Below are 17,170 nucleotides of genomic sequence, written 5' to 3'. Positions count from 1 at the left end.
TTTTTACCATACACAGATGTAAATATAAACAGCGCTGCACACAGCCGAGCCAGATCCATCGGCCATCACCTCCTGCATGCACCCAAACCCAAGCAGCACACGCCCGAAGGCTGTGTGCAGTAGAAGGTTGGATGCAGTGTGTGTGTTTTTTTCCCCAAATGTTCTCTGGAACCATGGTTCCATCAGTGGAACCGTGGGTCCAGATCCACTGTTCCACTCATGGATCCGCGGTTCCAAGATTCGGAAGAAAATAAAATAATTGGGAATCTTTTGCCCACAAGAGGTCCCCCTCTATTTTTCCCATGGGGTCAGGATGCCTGTATCCTGAACCCTTATGTGTTTTTGCACTCTCCTTTTCCCACCCCTGAGCCAATGCAACAAAATGGCGCCGCAACTTTTCTGTCAGGTTGCGACCAGCCAATCAGGGCCTTGCTTTTCCCCCAGATTCGTTAATCCGGGCCCGGATTCGTGGGTCCGGATCTGCAGAGGATCCGTTACCCTATATATCTATATTTTTGCCTTTTAAATTACCCTGAAACTACTGAATGGATTTACACCAAAACACAAAGAGCATGATGTGGGGAACAGAATTTAGCTTTGTGCCAAATTTGGTATAATTTAGTTCAGCCTGTAGGCGTGTCTAAAGGTCCTATGGGAAAAATGTGTTTTGGGACCCCCCCCTTTCTCTCGACCCCCCTTGACGGATCTCCCCAAAACTTCAGGACAGAAGCTGAACTTAGCAAAGTATACATTTTGAAAATTTCGTAAAGATTCATCAAGCGGCGCAAACAAAAAATGCTCTTGCTATGGAAACTAGGTCCTAACTATAGCTACCTAGTGGCGACTACCATATATATATACATATCTATATATATATTCACTGAAAAAAATAAGGTCACAGGGACATATAGTTAGAAAATAGAATTAAAAGAATTTTAGAAATTCACTGAAAAAAATAAAGGTTACAGAGACGCTATAGGTGGGCTCACATTTCACTCGTACAAAACCAGTGAAATTCATAACTTAAGGCCCCACAATTCACTGCTGATGACCTCACATATTACATCGCTCATGACGTGGTAACATGTATATATTAATCCAACTACACCAGTGTATGGCCTACAGCTGTGCGCTGCATTGGTTGTCCACAGGTCTTGGCCGGTGGCCAGACCCTGTACCCAATTCTTTATACTTAATTCAGTCCACATGATATATGGGAATTTACCATCTGAAATGGGCTTTTATAGAGTATATACCAGATGAGGTTGAAGGAGTGGCATCATATTATGGTATGGCTGGACTGGGAAGCTATCAGTCTTGTATTACAAAGTGGGTAATCTGTCACAGACCAATGAGACTGTGGGCGAGCCACATTTATGTGCCTCTTTTTAGTGGCTGTGTTACTCTCCATTGTGAGTGAATAATGTCAAAGTGTGTAGTGAATGCCTTTGCAAACATATATTGAACCTGGCCTCTAGCATATTAAGCTCAGGATACTGCATTGTCAATGGAGGAATGACAATGGGCTGGCCATTAAAGCATTAGGGTACCTGCAGGCTAGCTCCATTGCAGGTGTGAGAGAGGCTTCAAGGAGCTGCTCATGTGAATCCATTAGCAGCTCCTTTCTAGGGGACTTGGGAAGGGGAAAGGAATGGAACAGGTGGTGGGGGGTGGTGAGAGTCAGGAAGGTCTTTAAGTGGTCCAGTTCTGCGAGTGGTGAGGACGGGTAGTTGTAAAAAGCAGGTGTTGATATTGGTGCCTATCAAGCTCCCCATTATTGCCCAACCCCTCAGGCTGAAAATAAATCCTAACCCTGCAGCAGTATCGCCCAGTTCTACCTTTGTTGTAATATCTAGGAGACTCAATATAGCTGTTTCAGTCTCATCATTTCAGAACTAAAGTATTTGAAATAGTTTATGAAAATAAGTAATTGTTGTTTGTTTATGTAGTGCGATTTATAACCATTGACAAAGCCAATGGTGCTGGAATGTTATAGGTGTAATGTTAGTTGGTGTGTTACATATCTTGAGTCAAACACAGAGAGAAGGAGCAAGATACTAGTTGAATTGCACACTATGCTAAGAACAGATTTTTAGCTTCTGTGTTTCTAAACTATACCTTTAATTAGATCAACCACGTCCCTTTGAGAAAACTCCCAGTTATATCATCCCGATTAAAGCCCTGCTGTTAGTAGTAGTGTTCTTCAAATATGATTGGTGCCTCTCTCTCCTGTACGCTTGTTTTTTTTTTTAATTTTCCGATATTCGCAAACTCTTCTCTAATTGTTCCATCACGTTCTCCACAGTTTCGTGGAATATTCACAAAACTTACAGTGATTCTCAGAAAGTGATAACATCATATGTAGACATTCTTGCAATTATTTTTAAGGTGGGAGGATTGTTTTCTTGTTATCAGATAGGTACTAATGAGCATTTTAACTTTATATTCATGTTTTAATTTATATGTTGGTGTTCACAGTTACATCACCTCGTTCGCACCGTATTCACAAATATCATGTGACACAGAAATATAAAGAAGAGATCTGATTGGCTAAAACCCTGTTCATGTTTGAAAAGGAAGTCCATGCTCGTTTTTTTGACTTTAGCTCCCAGCATAGACAGGCTGTTCCACAATTGTGTCTATTTTGTTTTGGATTGGGTGTTTTTGGTGGTGAAAATGGCTGCTTCAACATCTCAACAGGCTTCGCCTGATCACGAAGATTCGTCATCATCTTCTACTGAGGAAAGGCAGGAAAAGAAAGGAGAGTATTACCTGCAAGTTTTTTGATATCCCTTTAGGTGAACAAAAAGGTGTTGCATGACAAGTCCAGCGCAAGGTGTGTGTAAAAAAAGTATTTAGAGGCATATCAAAGAAACCTACCCATGGGACAATACTGATGTTAAAGCATCTACAGATGACGCACCCTCGCCACCTATTTCATGCAGAAAAAGAGAGTGAGCAGGCATCTCAGCCTAAAACCGGAGAGCTCCAGGTGGGAGATGCAATTGCGGTGCCTGGCACTGAGGCTTTTCCAGCCACTAAAGGACATGGGCACTTTTTGCCACAAGTGCAATAAAGTTATATCGATGGGAGAGAAGTCCTTCTCAGCAATTCTTGCAAAGAAGCGCCATCGTAAGTGTTAATTTTATTTTTTTAACTTACCTATGCACTGATTCTGAGTATGTTGTTTGTGTTATTTTTTTCAAAAGTTTCCATTTTTGAAAGCAAAAAGTCCCCCAAAAAATATAGATAGAAAATCCCAAAAGAAATTTAAAACAACGATCCTGAAAACCCCCCCAAAAAACAAAGGCTCTTATTAGAACCGCCTTATCTGGTAAAAAGAAAGGTGAACTATATGTTTTTTGTTAGAAAGTCATTGTATGCCCCACTCACTATGTGTATTGATATATGCTTGTTGAATGAGTGTTAGCATGTGCATCAGTGTGTGTCTGGGTGTGTCACTGTGTGCATTTGTGTGTGCCAGGGTGTGTCAGTGTATGCACCAGTGTGTGCAGGGCTGTGAAACGGTGTGCATGAGTGTGTGCATGGGTGTGTCAGTGTATGCATCAGTGTGCCTGGGTATACCACTGTTTGCATTAGTGTGTGCCTGGGTCTGTCAGTGTATGCATCAGTGTGTGCCTAGGTGTGTCACAGTATGCATCAGTGTGTTGCTGGGTGTAATAGTGTGTGCATCATTATGTGTCTGGGTATCTCAGTATGTGTATTAGTGTGTGCCTGGTAGTGTCAGTGTGTGCCTGGGTGTGTCATTGTATGCATCACTGCGTGAATGACTGTTAGTGCACACATCAGTGTGTTCCAGCGTATGTGTCTGTATGGATGAGTGTGTGGCTGGCTGTGTTAGTGTATATATGAATGTGTGACTGGGTGTCAGTGTACGCATGAATGTATGCCTGAGGTTGGCAGTGTATGCATCAGAGTGTTCATGGGGTTGTAAGTGTATGTGTGTCAGTGTATGCATCAGTGTGTGTTTGGTTGTCACAGTGGATGCATCAGTGTGTGCCTGATTGTGTCAGTGTGTGCCTGGGTGTGTCAGTGTATGCATCAGTGTGTGTGTGGTTGTCACAGTGGATGCATCAGTGTGTGCCTGAGTGTGTCAGTGTGTGCCTGGGTGTGTCACTGTGTGCATCAGTGTGTGCCTAGATGTCCCAGTGTTTGCATCACTGTATGTCTGGGTATGTTAGTGTATGTATCAGTGTGCGGGGGTGTGGGGTGGCTGTGTGTGTGTGTGTGTGTATACACACACAGGGCTAATAGACCCAAGGAAGAGAGTGCATGAAGCAGAGAGGGTGCTATCATTTTGACTGCCAGCACTCTTGTAGACTCTGCGAGGAGGCTGATGACCTAATTGTTAACCATTTCTATGTAGCAGTGAGTCCCTCAGACAAAGCCTACCTACTTCCAGCTCCACAACAACAGTACAAGGTAAAATTTTGCAGACCTGACAGTTGTTGAAGACAGCAGTGGCAAGTAGCTCGCAAAGACAGAGCAGTCAATAATGAGGTAGTTCAGTAAATGGAGCAGCAAAAATATTTAGCCAACATTGGCCACTGAAACCCTGTTTTCACTGGGACTTATATAGGGGAGCACTGAGAGGAGGAGTGAGTTTTGTACATACTGAGCACCTTTGGCGCACTATTTGGCTAGAGAGAGCATGAGCACTGGAGTCCTGGTTAGCAGGCTCCCAGTGACACAGTCAAGCATACTGACAAAAACAGTGAAACATACTGACAAGTAGACCACAAACCATAAGCACTGGGGTCCTGGTTAGCAGAATCCCAGTGGCACAGTCAAAACACACTGACAAACAGGCCAAAAATGGGGGTAACCATGCTAGAAAGAGGCTACTTTCTCGCACAACCCCACTCCCAAACAAAGGACAATAAGGTTAACCTTGGCCAGTTGAGACTTTATTGTCTAAGTGGTGATAAGTGGAGAGTAGATCTGCAATAGAGTGGTTACTCCCTTCATCATCCAATGTATGGTCCCTTCCCTGTAGGGAGGTGAACCGCCCTTTTTGGAGATTTTTAGCTAGAGAACAGTGCAAGTGCATACTCCGAGATTCCCTTTTTGTAAGGTTAAAAAGTTTTAAAGTGGGACAGTTTGACTGTCCCTGGGATCCTATGTCAAGACAGGATTTCTGTCCTAAGGATTGCAATGCTAGACAGGGATGCTGTTTTAGCAATGCCAGAGCAGGGCAAAACATTTGTCCCCATGGCTCTAAGAGAGAACAGGGTTGCGGTTCCTCTTGGGTTGGAGCAGGACAGGGTTGCTGTCCTAAAGGCTCCACATAAGGACAGGGTTGCTGTCCTATGTCTTTAGAGGTAGTGCAGGGGTGCTGCAATAAAATTTCTCTGGGAGAGATGGAGGGTTGCTCCAAATTTACCAAAACAGTGCAGTTATGCTTATCTGTTTCAGTATTTTTACAGAGAGGGAATTTTACCTCTGGGAGTTTAGCTGCGGTAGCCGTAGACTCCCTTTGGACAAGTTCTACCCTAGGAGAAGTGTCTACCACCACATGAATGGTATCCTTAGTGGTAGGGTGGGGAAGGGTTACTTTGATACCCTTTTTACATGTGGGACGAGAAGGATCCTGAGGCTTAAGGGCTACTCCTCTTCTTTGCTTTTTCATTTAACTTGAAATGAGAGGAAGCAATTCCTCTGGGATACCCAGCATGGATGCATGGGTCCTAAATTCTACCTCAGCCCAACCTGAGGCCTGTAGGTCATTACCTAAGAGACAGTCTACAGGCAAGCTAGGTGACACCACCACCACCAGCTTTGGGCCAGTAACTCTACCCCAACTAAGTTGCACTACAGCTAAGGGGAGAGACTGAGTGGAGTTGTTGACATCAGTAACCTGGTACTTCCTGGTGCTTATGCTCTCTCTGTTCTCAAATTTGTCTCTACATACTAGTAACCCAGTATCTCACTACAAATTGGCATACTGGTCACCCCTTATTATAAGTCCTCAATATATGGTACATAGGTACCCAGGGCATTGGGGTTCCAGGTGATCCCTATGGGATGCAGCATTACTTTTGCCACCCATAGGGAGCCCAAGCAAAGGCTTCTGCAGGACTGCCATTGCAGCCTGTGTGAAATAGTTCATGCACTATTTCACAGCCATTTACACTGCACCAGGTCACTTCTAAGTGACCTATTTGTCAGGCCTTCCAACCCTGAAGGCTGGGTGCAAAGTACCTGTGTGCGAGGGCACCCTTGCACTAGCAGAGGTGCCCCCACATTGTCCAGGCCCATTTTCCCAGACTTCGTGAGTGCTGGGATGCCATTTTACACGTGCACTGGACATGGCTCAATACCTATGTCCAGCTTCGCAATAATAACTCCAAATATAGCCATGTAAGGTGTCTAACAACTGGGAATTGTACCCCAATACTGATTCCAGTATTGGTTGCACAATCTCATGCTCTTTGTGTACTCCACAGTGGACCCCAGTACTGCCATACCAGCCTTCTGAGGTTTTCCAGGCAGCCCCAGCTGCTGCCACCTCACAGACAGTTTTCCGCCCTCCTGTTGCTTGAGCAGCTCAAGCCCAGGAAGGCAGAACAAAGGATTTCCCATGGGAGAGGGGTGTTACACCCTTCCCCTTTGGAAATAGGTGTTACAGGCTCTGGGAGGGGTCGCCTCCCAGAGCCTCTGGAAATGCTTTGAAGGGTACAGATGGTGCCCTCCTTGCATAATCCAGTCTACACCGGTTCAGGGAGCCACCAGTCCCTGCTCTGGCACAAAACAGAACAAAGGAAAGGGGAGTGACCACCCCCCTGTTCATCATCACCCCAGGGGTGGTACCCAGAGCGCCTCCAGAGTGTCCCTGGGTATTGCCATCTTGGATTCCAAGGTGGTGGGGCACTCTGGGAGCATCTGAGTGGCCAGTGCCAGTAGGTGACATCAGAGACCTCCCCTGATAGGTGCTTTCCTGGTTAGGTGACCAATCCCCCTTTCAGGGCTATTTAAGGTCTCTCCTCTGGGTGTTTCTTCAGATTTGGATTGTGAGACTCCAGCAGGAATCCTCTGCATCCTTTACTTCCTCTTCTACAGACGGAACCTCAGCTGAACCCTCCAGGAACTCTACAAAGTGCAGCAAAGAAGCAAAGATGACTTTTGCAACTTTGTAACTTCAGCTCCTGCCAGCAACTGCAACAGTATCCAGGTCGTGCATCCTCCGAGGACTGCCTGTCTTCAGCCTGCACCAGAAGAACCAAAGGAATCTCCTGTGAAGTGACGGAGTCACTTCTCTGCTTCAGCAGGCACCTCTCTGTAGCGGCCACTCGTGGCGTGGGTTCCCTCTCCAGACAACGAGCATGGATCCAGCAACACGGGTGGTGGACTAAAGTGACCCTGACAGTCCCAAGGTCCAGCTGTCAAAGAGGTTAGAGCTTGCCACCCCACGCAAGACCGTACCCCGTGCACCGCGTAACTTGCAATTGCCAAGGCTTGTGTGCGACCTTCCAAGAAGTATTTCATGCACAGCACAGCTTAGGCCCCCAGCACTCCATCCTGTGATGCACGGTGGTTCTCTGCTGGCGTGGGATCCCTTTGTGTCGTGCTGCGTGGGCCTCCATTTACACCTTCTTTGTCCCCATGCTGTGGGACTCCTGTGCATTCTGCCTGGTCTTCTGGGGGCTCTCTGAGTTGCTGAGAGCTCCCTCTGCCTCCCCCTTCTGGGTAGAGGCCACCAGGTCCCTCCTGGTCCCGGGCAGCGTCATTTTCTGCTAACCGATATCTTTGCGTGTACCAAAGCTTGTTGGCGGAATCCAGCGACGCAAACCAGACTGCATTCATCCACCTGGCGTGGAACATCTTCTGCACCAACCAGGAACCCGCATCTGTCTTCTTGGGTGCATAACTGACCTTGTCATCTCACCGGAGGTTCTCCTTTTGCACCTTCATCCGGGTTAGCAGGGGCTCCTGTTCTCCCTGGACTCTTCAGTGCTTCTTGGACTTGGTCCCCTTCTTCCACAGGTCTTCAGATCCATGAATCCATTGTTGGTGTCTTGCAATCTCTTCTGGTTCTTGCATAATCTTCTATCACAACGTCTTGTGTGTTTCAGTAAATGTACTGTGATTTACTCCTGCTTTCCTGCGATCTGGGGTGGGTTCTATTACTTAGCTTTGGTGTTTTCTTACGCTCTCAGTGCCCCCTACACTTGCCTAGATGGGAAGCCAACTTTTGTATTCCACTATTTTAGTATATGGTTTGTGTTCCCCCCAGGCCCATTGCAACGTATTGTGATTTTCACTATTTGCACTGTTTTCTGACTGTGTACTTACCTGTTTTTGGTTACTAGTGTATATATTGTTCATATTACTTACCTCCTAAGGGAGTATAGTCTCTAAGGTATTCTTGGCATTGTGTCACTAAAATAAAGTACTTTTATTTTTGTAACACTGAGTATTGTCTTTCATGTGTGTGAGTACTGTATGACTACAGTGGTATTACAAGAGCTTTGCATGTCTCCTAGTTCAGCCTTCGCTGCTCTGCCTACAGCTATCTCTAGACAATAAAGAAAAAGGGAGTCCAGCCAATCGACTTCCTTAGAATGCCTATTCTATTAAAATAAGATAATTGATTGGTTAAACAAGATGTGGGAAAATCAAGCCGGGGTGCCTGGACCCTAAGCCTCCCAATAGTAGCAGTCAAAATAATGCAAAGGTGATTCCCCACAAAGATTTTATCAAATCATAAGCACATTGCTTCAAAGGATTGTTTTATTGCGTTGTAGAGGGAAGGAGAGTTCCAAAGGTTTTCAATCCAATTAAAACAGAGACGAACTTGAAATTGAAGTAAATTTCATTGATCAGCAAAATCAAAGATCCAAACAAGTAGTCCCAAAGTTGGATGAAAGGTCAGTTAGAAGTATACGTTGATGTAACAGCCTATACTCTCCCCTGTTGATAATCACGAAGGTCTCGTCTGAATTTGCGTTTTTTTCTCTGGATGATGTCGGCCTCATAATTATCAATGATATTATTAAGGATTGCGTAGTTTTTAGTAGAGATGTCACCCCAATTAGCCTCCTCAATTCGTTGAGTGAGCTGATCAACTTCATGTTTGTGATGTTCATACTGTTCCTGAGAAATGTCAATAAGTTGATGAATCATATTCATTGAAGCCATTTTTAAATTAGCTTCCCATTTTTGAAGACTCTCTTGGGAGGTGGTATCTGTAGGTGGAAAGATCAAAATGCGTAACCCTCGAGGGATACGGTCATGTTCCAAATATTTCTTGAGAGAAGCCACCTCCCACCATTTGGCTGTTTCTTTTTTAAGTGACTTTTCCAAAGCTAAGAAAGTACTTCTTGCAGATGTCAAGTTAGTATTACCCAAGTTGGGAGTGCCAGTATCTGATGTATTAAAGACTTGATCCAGTTTGACATTTCGTTGTTCCCTTCTATTAAGAGTGAAGGACATATTGATGCAAGGCTTAAGCAGGAAGTCTATACGTATGCAACATTTCTCAGGAACAGTATGAACATCACAAACATGAAGTTGATCAGCTCACTCAACGAATTGAGGAGGCTAATTGGGGTGACATCTCTACTAAAAACTACGCAATCCTTAATAATATCATTGATAATTATGAGGCCGACATCATCCAGAGAAAAAAACGCAAAATTCAGACGAGACCTTCGTGATTATCAACAGGGGAGAGTATAGGCTGTTACATCAACGTATACTTCTAACTGACCAGCTATCTCTAGACAGCCTGGCTTCTGGACACTGACTACATTTCACTAATAAGAGATAACTGGACCTGGTATAAGGTGTATGTACCTTTGGTACCCACTACAAACAAGGGCAGCCTCCTACAATAATATAATGAATATCATAGTTTTATAATATAATTATTGTGTATGATTCATAGCGGTAGGTGAACAGGCACATAAAGACATCACCCTTGGCAGGCTGCATGATGACATAAAATCTGGTATTTCATCCAACAGGAGTAGAGTATATCAGTGCTGTTATTATTTTAATAGTTTTCGAGCTGTTCTTCAAACATAAGTTTAACAGTATTTCTTCTTCTATTCAGTAGATGTTTGTCTTGGTTTGTAGTTAATGACCCTGTTTATAATTGAGTGCTATCTCTGTGGTTCCTTTGGTTGAGTAAGAACATTTTCAAGATTTAGAATCTGCTATGAAGACACCACCCTTGGTAGGCCGTATGATGTCTTGTTGTTTTAGAAGTCCCAGGAGTGTATTATTCCATTTTTTTCAGTAGTAATCCTCCTTAGAATTCTGGTTCAAGAAAGAGAAGGTAAGAATTTGATAGTTTATAGTGTAATCGCTGATTGAATGTAGGACTGCTATCACTACACTCTGCCCATCCAGTTGTGTTTTTTAAGTAGATCATATAGTTTCCAGATGCAATACTTACTCATTCATGAAAAATAATACCTACACAGCTATATGTTTTACTATAAATAGAAATTTGTCCAATAGATTTCCATCTGCAGTGCATCGCTGTAGCATTAGGATGATATACTTGCCAGTTCTTCTTATATTCAAAGTTGATAGAAGATCTGAGTTACATTTTGTGCAGGTAGTATTCTGTGATTCCATTTCTCAAAGCTGACAGTTTTACAGTCTGGTAGAGTTAAGTAGATATATTGTTCTGAATGTATTTCTGTTTTGAAGAAAGGGAACATTTTTCACAACTCATGCTGCCATGAGAACTTAGTCTAAATAGGTCATCAATAGGTACCATTTCTTCTTATTAGATACCAAGTAGGACCATCAATAATCTTGTGCATCCTCTTGAGTGTTTTGAGTGGTGTACAGACCCAGTGCACAGATCCGCAAGATCTCTAATAAAATATGCAGAATATGATTATGTTCTATCACTCCTCAAGTGTTCTAACAAGTTAAAGAGTGCAGAGCACAATCTTGTATCCTTTTTCTGTTTTGTTGCATAAACTAGAGGAGGTAAAGAGAATAGTGCATTGAGAACTAAATTGGCATAGCAGTTGACTCCACAGAGGTTTGGGAACTAGCAACCAACAATTTAATCAGTATTTTTAGTATTTTTTTCCCCCAATACGTCTTTCTTCTGTTTTTTCCTCTTTTTCTCAGGGACGTCACTATGATCCTTTGAAATCTTTAGTTTCTGTAAGATTCCAGGCTTTTTGTAAGCTGGGTACTGTCCTAAATGAGGAGCATGGAGGCTTCTCAAACAGTTATACTCTATCACACAACTTGAGTCAGCATTTACTGTATTGTCATCAAACGCTATGAGATACAAACCGGACAAATTTCTAACCCGTGACAATGCTACAATAGACATACCTTCTTTGTATACAGTGCTACCAATGTTAATAAATGCTGAATCTACATTTAAACCTTGAGACTTGGAAACTGCTTCCTGCAAACATATAAGTCTTTTACAAGCAAGAAACATGCAACAGACTTTGCTATCTGTTTTACACCTTCAAGATCATCAAATTAAATTTGCAGGTATTGAACCTCATTTCTATTTCGATACAAAATGAAATCAATTATTTTACCCAAGGATCCATTAACTAAGCCTTCCTCCACATTTAAATTACACCGCAAAATCACTCTACAGTTCTTAAAAACACATAAAAATGTTTCTAATCCTGCCGTTTTGGAAACAGACATTTCCAAGGAATTGAGTTTTGGTTGTAGTTTTTCACTCAACAGTATTGTCACTCCTTGGTGTTCCATTTAATCAATTGATATCAATTACAATATTTGTTCTTTTTCCAGTTGTAGACACACAATGGATTTTTGTTGTTGAATAAATTGAAACATTAGCTGTGCTGCAGATGTTTTGGAAGGAAATATGTTCTTTATAAGTCGGGTTTGCAAGCAGCGTTTTCCTTCTTTTGACAGTATTCCTATTCTAATATCCTTCAGAATATTTCCATATTGCATATCAGACGCTTGACGCATGTTTCAAATTAGTTCTTTTTACTGAAAATTCAACTGAATGTTCACATTTCCAATGCCTCCTAAAAAATGATCAGTTTCTTTATGTAAGAGTGTCTTAAACACAGGCTTCCCTTTCACAGGGGTAAGTTGCAATAAATAACCATAAACAATTAGACGCTTTGCTTCAAAAAGTAGATCATACTCTGTCTGCAATATCTGTTGTATTCCTAAAGGTACAAAGAGAAGCATTAGTTTGAGACCATGCTCACCTCATCGATGATTACAAGTTTTAATTCCTTCAAGACTCTTAAAACTGTGTGACAAGCTTCTCCAGATAATCTTTGGTACTCCAGTTAATTACTGTGTGGAACAGGGAGCATGAGAAGACGATGTAAGGTAATTCCTTTGATGTTGTGTGCAGCTAATCCAGTAGGGGCTGTTACTACACACAATAAAATGGAGTCTGTAGTATTTTGCAGCTAAGCGTTTAGAACTTGTATTAAAAAACTTTTTCCAGTTCCAACTTGTCCGCTAACATACAAAAGAGTTGGCTAAAACTTGAACATTTACACTGATTGTTTTTGTGGAGGAATCCATGTTCATGTATATTTATTTTCTGCTCATCATTGAGTTGTTCTACTGACTGTTCCAAGTCAACATTTTCTTCTCTTGCTTCTTGCATTGCTGTCTCCACCTCATTAATCGCTATGGCAGCTTAATTTTCGGTTATGGGCTGTCCAAGAGGATCTTGACTGAGAGGTCCAGAACTCTAGCTGCTTTGTGAGCTACCCTTTGCTATCTCAATAGCAATTGTTTCTTCTTGTTCAATTTCTTTATTTAACATTTTCAGGTAGTTGGAAAATATTGGACACTCACTGCTGACCTGTATAGCATTGAAAGAGTCTTCATAGCAGTCATACTGTCCAGGTAACTCTGTTTTAGAACACCAAGGATTGAATAGCTGGGGAAGTGCTAAGTAGAAAAAATATTTTTTTCTCAGCAGTTTGACAAGTAAGGCCCATATTTATACATTGTTTGCGCTGCCTTTGCGTCATTTTGTACCCAAAAGTGCTGCAAACTTACAAAATACAATTATATTTTGTGAGTTTGCACCACCTTTGCATAAAAATTTTTCGCAAAGGCAGCACAAAAAAGTATAAATATGGGCCTACGTTTTCTATGTTTTAATATGGTACCTTTTGCATACAAAACCAAACAATCGTCGCAACCAGCTACACCATATTTGCCTTCATCAATGTATTCCGGATCATTATTGTGTAACCTATAGTGCTGCAGAATTTCGTAAAGACATATATTTTCGTGGTGTGCACTTCTTCTTGGATACTAGTTATCCAACATGTTTGTTTGTACAATATCTGTACTCTCCGGATCAAACTCTGCTAGGTACTGAATTTCTGGGGAAAATAATTTAAAGACTCACATGTTTCACGTGTTAGCAAGGCCTAGACTAACTCAAACAATTCACTCTTCCTTTGGAAATGATAGGCCATGGAAATCCAAAATGACACCTTGTATAAAACCGTCCTTTACATCTGTATCTTCTGCGTTAATACTTGCCACATCTATGTGTTTGGAAGTGTAGAACTTGCTGCCAGAGGGTTTTGTTATTATTCCCATCTGAGATGGTACATGTAACGTACTGTTCTATGAAAGACAGTATACACTCATCAGTATAAGTTCCAAATTTTGGTGCATCCTTTATCCATAAGAGCATGTGTATGCGGGGAACACCTCTCGCCTGGTATACTTTTCACTCCCCCAAAAAAATCTGTAACTTCTCCAATAGGAGGATTTGTTTTATTGCATATAAAAGCCAAACTTGCTTAAAACCTGTGAATAAAATACCTACATACATTTACATGCTCCAAAGAGCAAAGTTCTCCTGCAGTCTTGAAATTGATATTGTTAACATTACATTTTGCTTCTCTTAGAAATTCTAGTAAATCATCCCGTGCAACTCTGAGCACAAACCAAGTAGGTGGACCTACGTTTCGGAGCATACAAGTTCTCCATGATGATGTTACCAGTATACATTTGTCCCAGGTTCACATGCCATCAAATTAATTAAATTGTACTTAAGTTGTACTCCAGATTTTCATCCTTGCCTTGTAGTTAATCAACAAACTCTCTTGTAGAACTATTTTTGCAGATTGACTACTGTCTTCAGAATATGTTTCACAGCACCAGAGAGTCCCAACAAGTCACTCTCAAATTACAGATGCAACATACAGGGAATACATTGTCAAAAGCTAGGGGCCTCTGAATATAGTGTTCTTTGGCCTGTATTCAGCTGCTGGTATTTGTACACATTGATCATTGTAGCAGACCACTACACCTGTAAGAAGTAGCTGTGGAAAGCAAGGAGCCTCTAAACATTTTTCCCACACACTTATTGAAGCTCCTCTAATGCTCAAATATGTCTTCTGACTTCTGCTTATCCACTTCATCTATTTGCTACACTTAATTGCAGTTCTTTATCATCAATAAAACTTACATCTCCAGTAACATCAACATTTTTGTAAAAAAACATTTTTTTCAAGTATATAGTGGCTTTGTTTACTTTATTCACATCCACTAATGTTTCCCAGGTTTTTTTAAACTTTTGGGGGGAACTCAATTTACTAGAATAATGAGTGGTTCATCTCTCAACACCCACAGTGTCAATTTTTTTTTTAAATCTAAAGGCAAATACGCCACTCTTCCTTTAAGTCCTGCTGTAGTTCTGTGATGGCAGTTTCCCTGTTTTTGGGTCTATTCGAATGATTGCTTGAACTGGATGCAAAGTTTGCATTAGTATTGATTCATACACATTTAGGGCCAGATGTAGCAAATGATTGCGAGTCGCAAACGGCTCGCAGTGCTATTTGCGACCCCGCAAAATGCGAAATGGGATGTACAAATCCCATTTCGGATTAGCAAATAGCGATGCAACCCATTACCAACTCGCAAAATTTGCGACCTGATTTTGCGACCCACAATTAGGAAGTCACAAACCGTATGCAAAAGCCAGTCGCAAATTGCGATTAGTAGCAAAAAGCCCATTTTGCACACCCAGATTACCACTGATTCAGAGCAGGTGGTAACCAGAACCAAAGTATAAAAGGAGACCCAGAAGGCATCTGGGCTACTCAAAATGGCTGCACTATACGTGATTGCATGGAGGAGGAGAGTCCAGGCTGCCCAGCAGAGGAGGAGGAGGCAGAGCCAGGAGAGGATATATCGAACCAGGCAGACACTATACAAACTGAGGAGGAGATACATGATAAATACAGACTGAGCAGTGCTGTTATCTTAGAGATAATTGAACTGCTGAAACCTCAGCTTGAACGACAGACAATGTGCAGCAGCGCCATCCCCACATATGTGCAAGTGCTATGCTCACTGCACTTCTTGGCCTCGGGTAGCTATCAGGGGGTAATTGCTGTGGCAGGTGGGGTATCCCAAAGTGCACTCTCACGATTCTTCGGATGTTTCCTAGATGCCATACTCGCACCAAGTTGGACTTCTACAGAATTGCCAACTTTCCGCATGTAATAGGGTGTGTGGACGGAACACATATACCAATTTGCCCACCAGCAAATCTGGAATATGTGTTCCGCAATAGGAAATGTACCCACTCACTAAACATCCAGGTGGTATGTGACGCCCATAATATCACTACTGACATTGTGGCTAAATATCCATGGAGTACACATGATGCATACATATTCAGGCACAAAGGGATACACCAGCGCCTAGAACGTGTGGAGTTTGGAGAAGGATATTTATTAGGTACTGGCGAGTACACTCCGAAGCCTTACATACAGGTCACTGTATAACCCTGTAATGCCCTGCTAAATGTGCCTCTTTTGTCAAACAGGTGATAGTGCATATGCCCTGAGACCATGGATACTCACCCCATACCTAACACCTGGCAATCAGAACGAGAGGCGATACAACATTGCACATCAGCGGACCAGAACTGTAGTCGAGAGGACATTTGGCTTGTTGAAGTCAAGATTCCGATGCCTCCACAAAAGTGAAGGAGCACTTCAGTATGCCCCAGAAACAGCATGCAAGATAGTTGCCACCTGTGCCATCCTACACAACATTGCCACCAGACGTGGGCTATATCTCACCCCTGAAGACACAGATACAGAGGATGAGGAGCAAGAGCTACCACACTGACAGCCTGTGGATGGAAGCATCGCAATGTAGGGCAGACAGAGACGGAACCACATTGCAATCAACTACTTTGGCAGGTACGTGGCAACGTGACAACACTCACTAATGTAAGACACACATAGCCCAGTTGTGTAGTCAAACAAACTAACCCTTTTTATTGCAGGACTATAATGTTGAAATCATTGTGAACTATGCTACAGTATGGGAAATAAACTGTCAAATCGGACAAATGATGTTCATGTGCCTCTGTACCAGTACGTGTCAGTAGCTCACAGCCTCCTATGACTGCGGCCACCATGGCTCACTCCAGCTTGGTCCCCTGAGCCCTGCCGTGCACTGCCACTCCGCAACACACGAGCATCAGTGGCAGACACACTACTGACAGTTGAGCCCTCCTCACTGTCCTGCGGGGTATCCCCAATGCCAATTGCAGCCTGTCTGGTCTCCAGCAGATCCACCACATGGCTGATGCAGCCAAGTCCACGTGCCACATCTCCTGCAAAATGCCCCAGTTCTACTTGCAGGCTGACAGTGTGCCTTGACAGGCAGGTTATGTTTGTTGCCAGGCGCCCTATGGATGCACCTAGCCTGTCTAAACGGGCAGCAGTGTTGCGCTACCTGCGCCGTGCCTGTGCCCTGTCAGCCACCAGTTCCCTGACCAAATTGTCAATGGAGGTCGTCAGGTTACCCAGGTGTGTGTTTATTGTTGTGAACTGGTTGTCCACATTTGCCAGCCCATGTGTGATAGTGGTCTGCAGTCTTGATAGGTTACGGTTCATTAACCTCATCTGTCTATTTAGAAGGCGCTGACTCTGCAATAAGGATGCCTCAAGTCCCACAAAATCTACATCTGACACATCCTCACTGTGCACAGACTGCATTGTGCGTCGTCGTCTACGCACTGCACCTGATGATGCATGTGTTTGCTTTTCCATAGGTATTGGACCTGGTGTTTCAACGGCTGTCTCCATACCCAGCGCAGGATCGTCCATGGTCTCCTGTGCCAATTCCACGGGTGGTGTTGTCCTGCACTCCCCTGTGGTGTCTGTGG

Source organism: Pleurodeles waltl, chromosome 9 (genome assembly GCF_031143425.1).
Source record: "Pleurodeles waltl isolate 20211129_DDA chromosome 9, aPleWal1.hap1.20221129, whole genome shotgun sequence".
NCBI lineage: Eukaryota > Metazoa > Chordata > Amphibia > Caudata > Salamandridae > Pleurodeles > Pleurodeles waltl.
The sequence above is the reverse complement of the archived record's forward strand: the minus strand, read 5'-3'. Positions refer to the sequence as shown.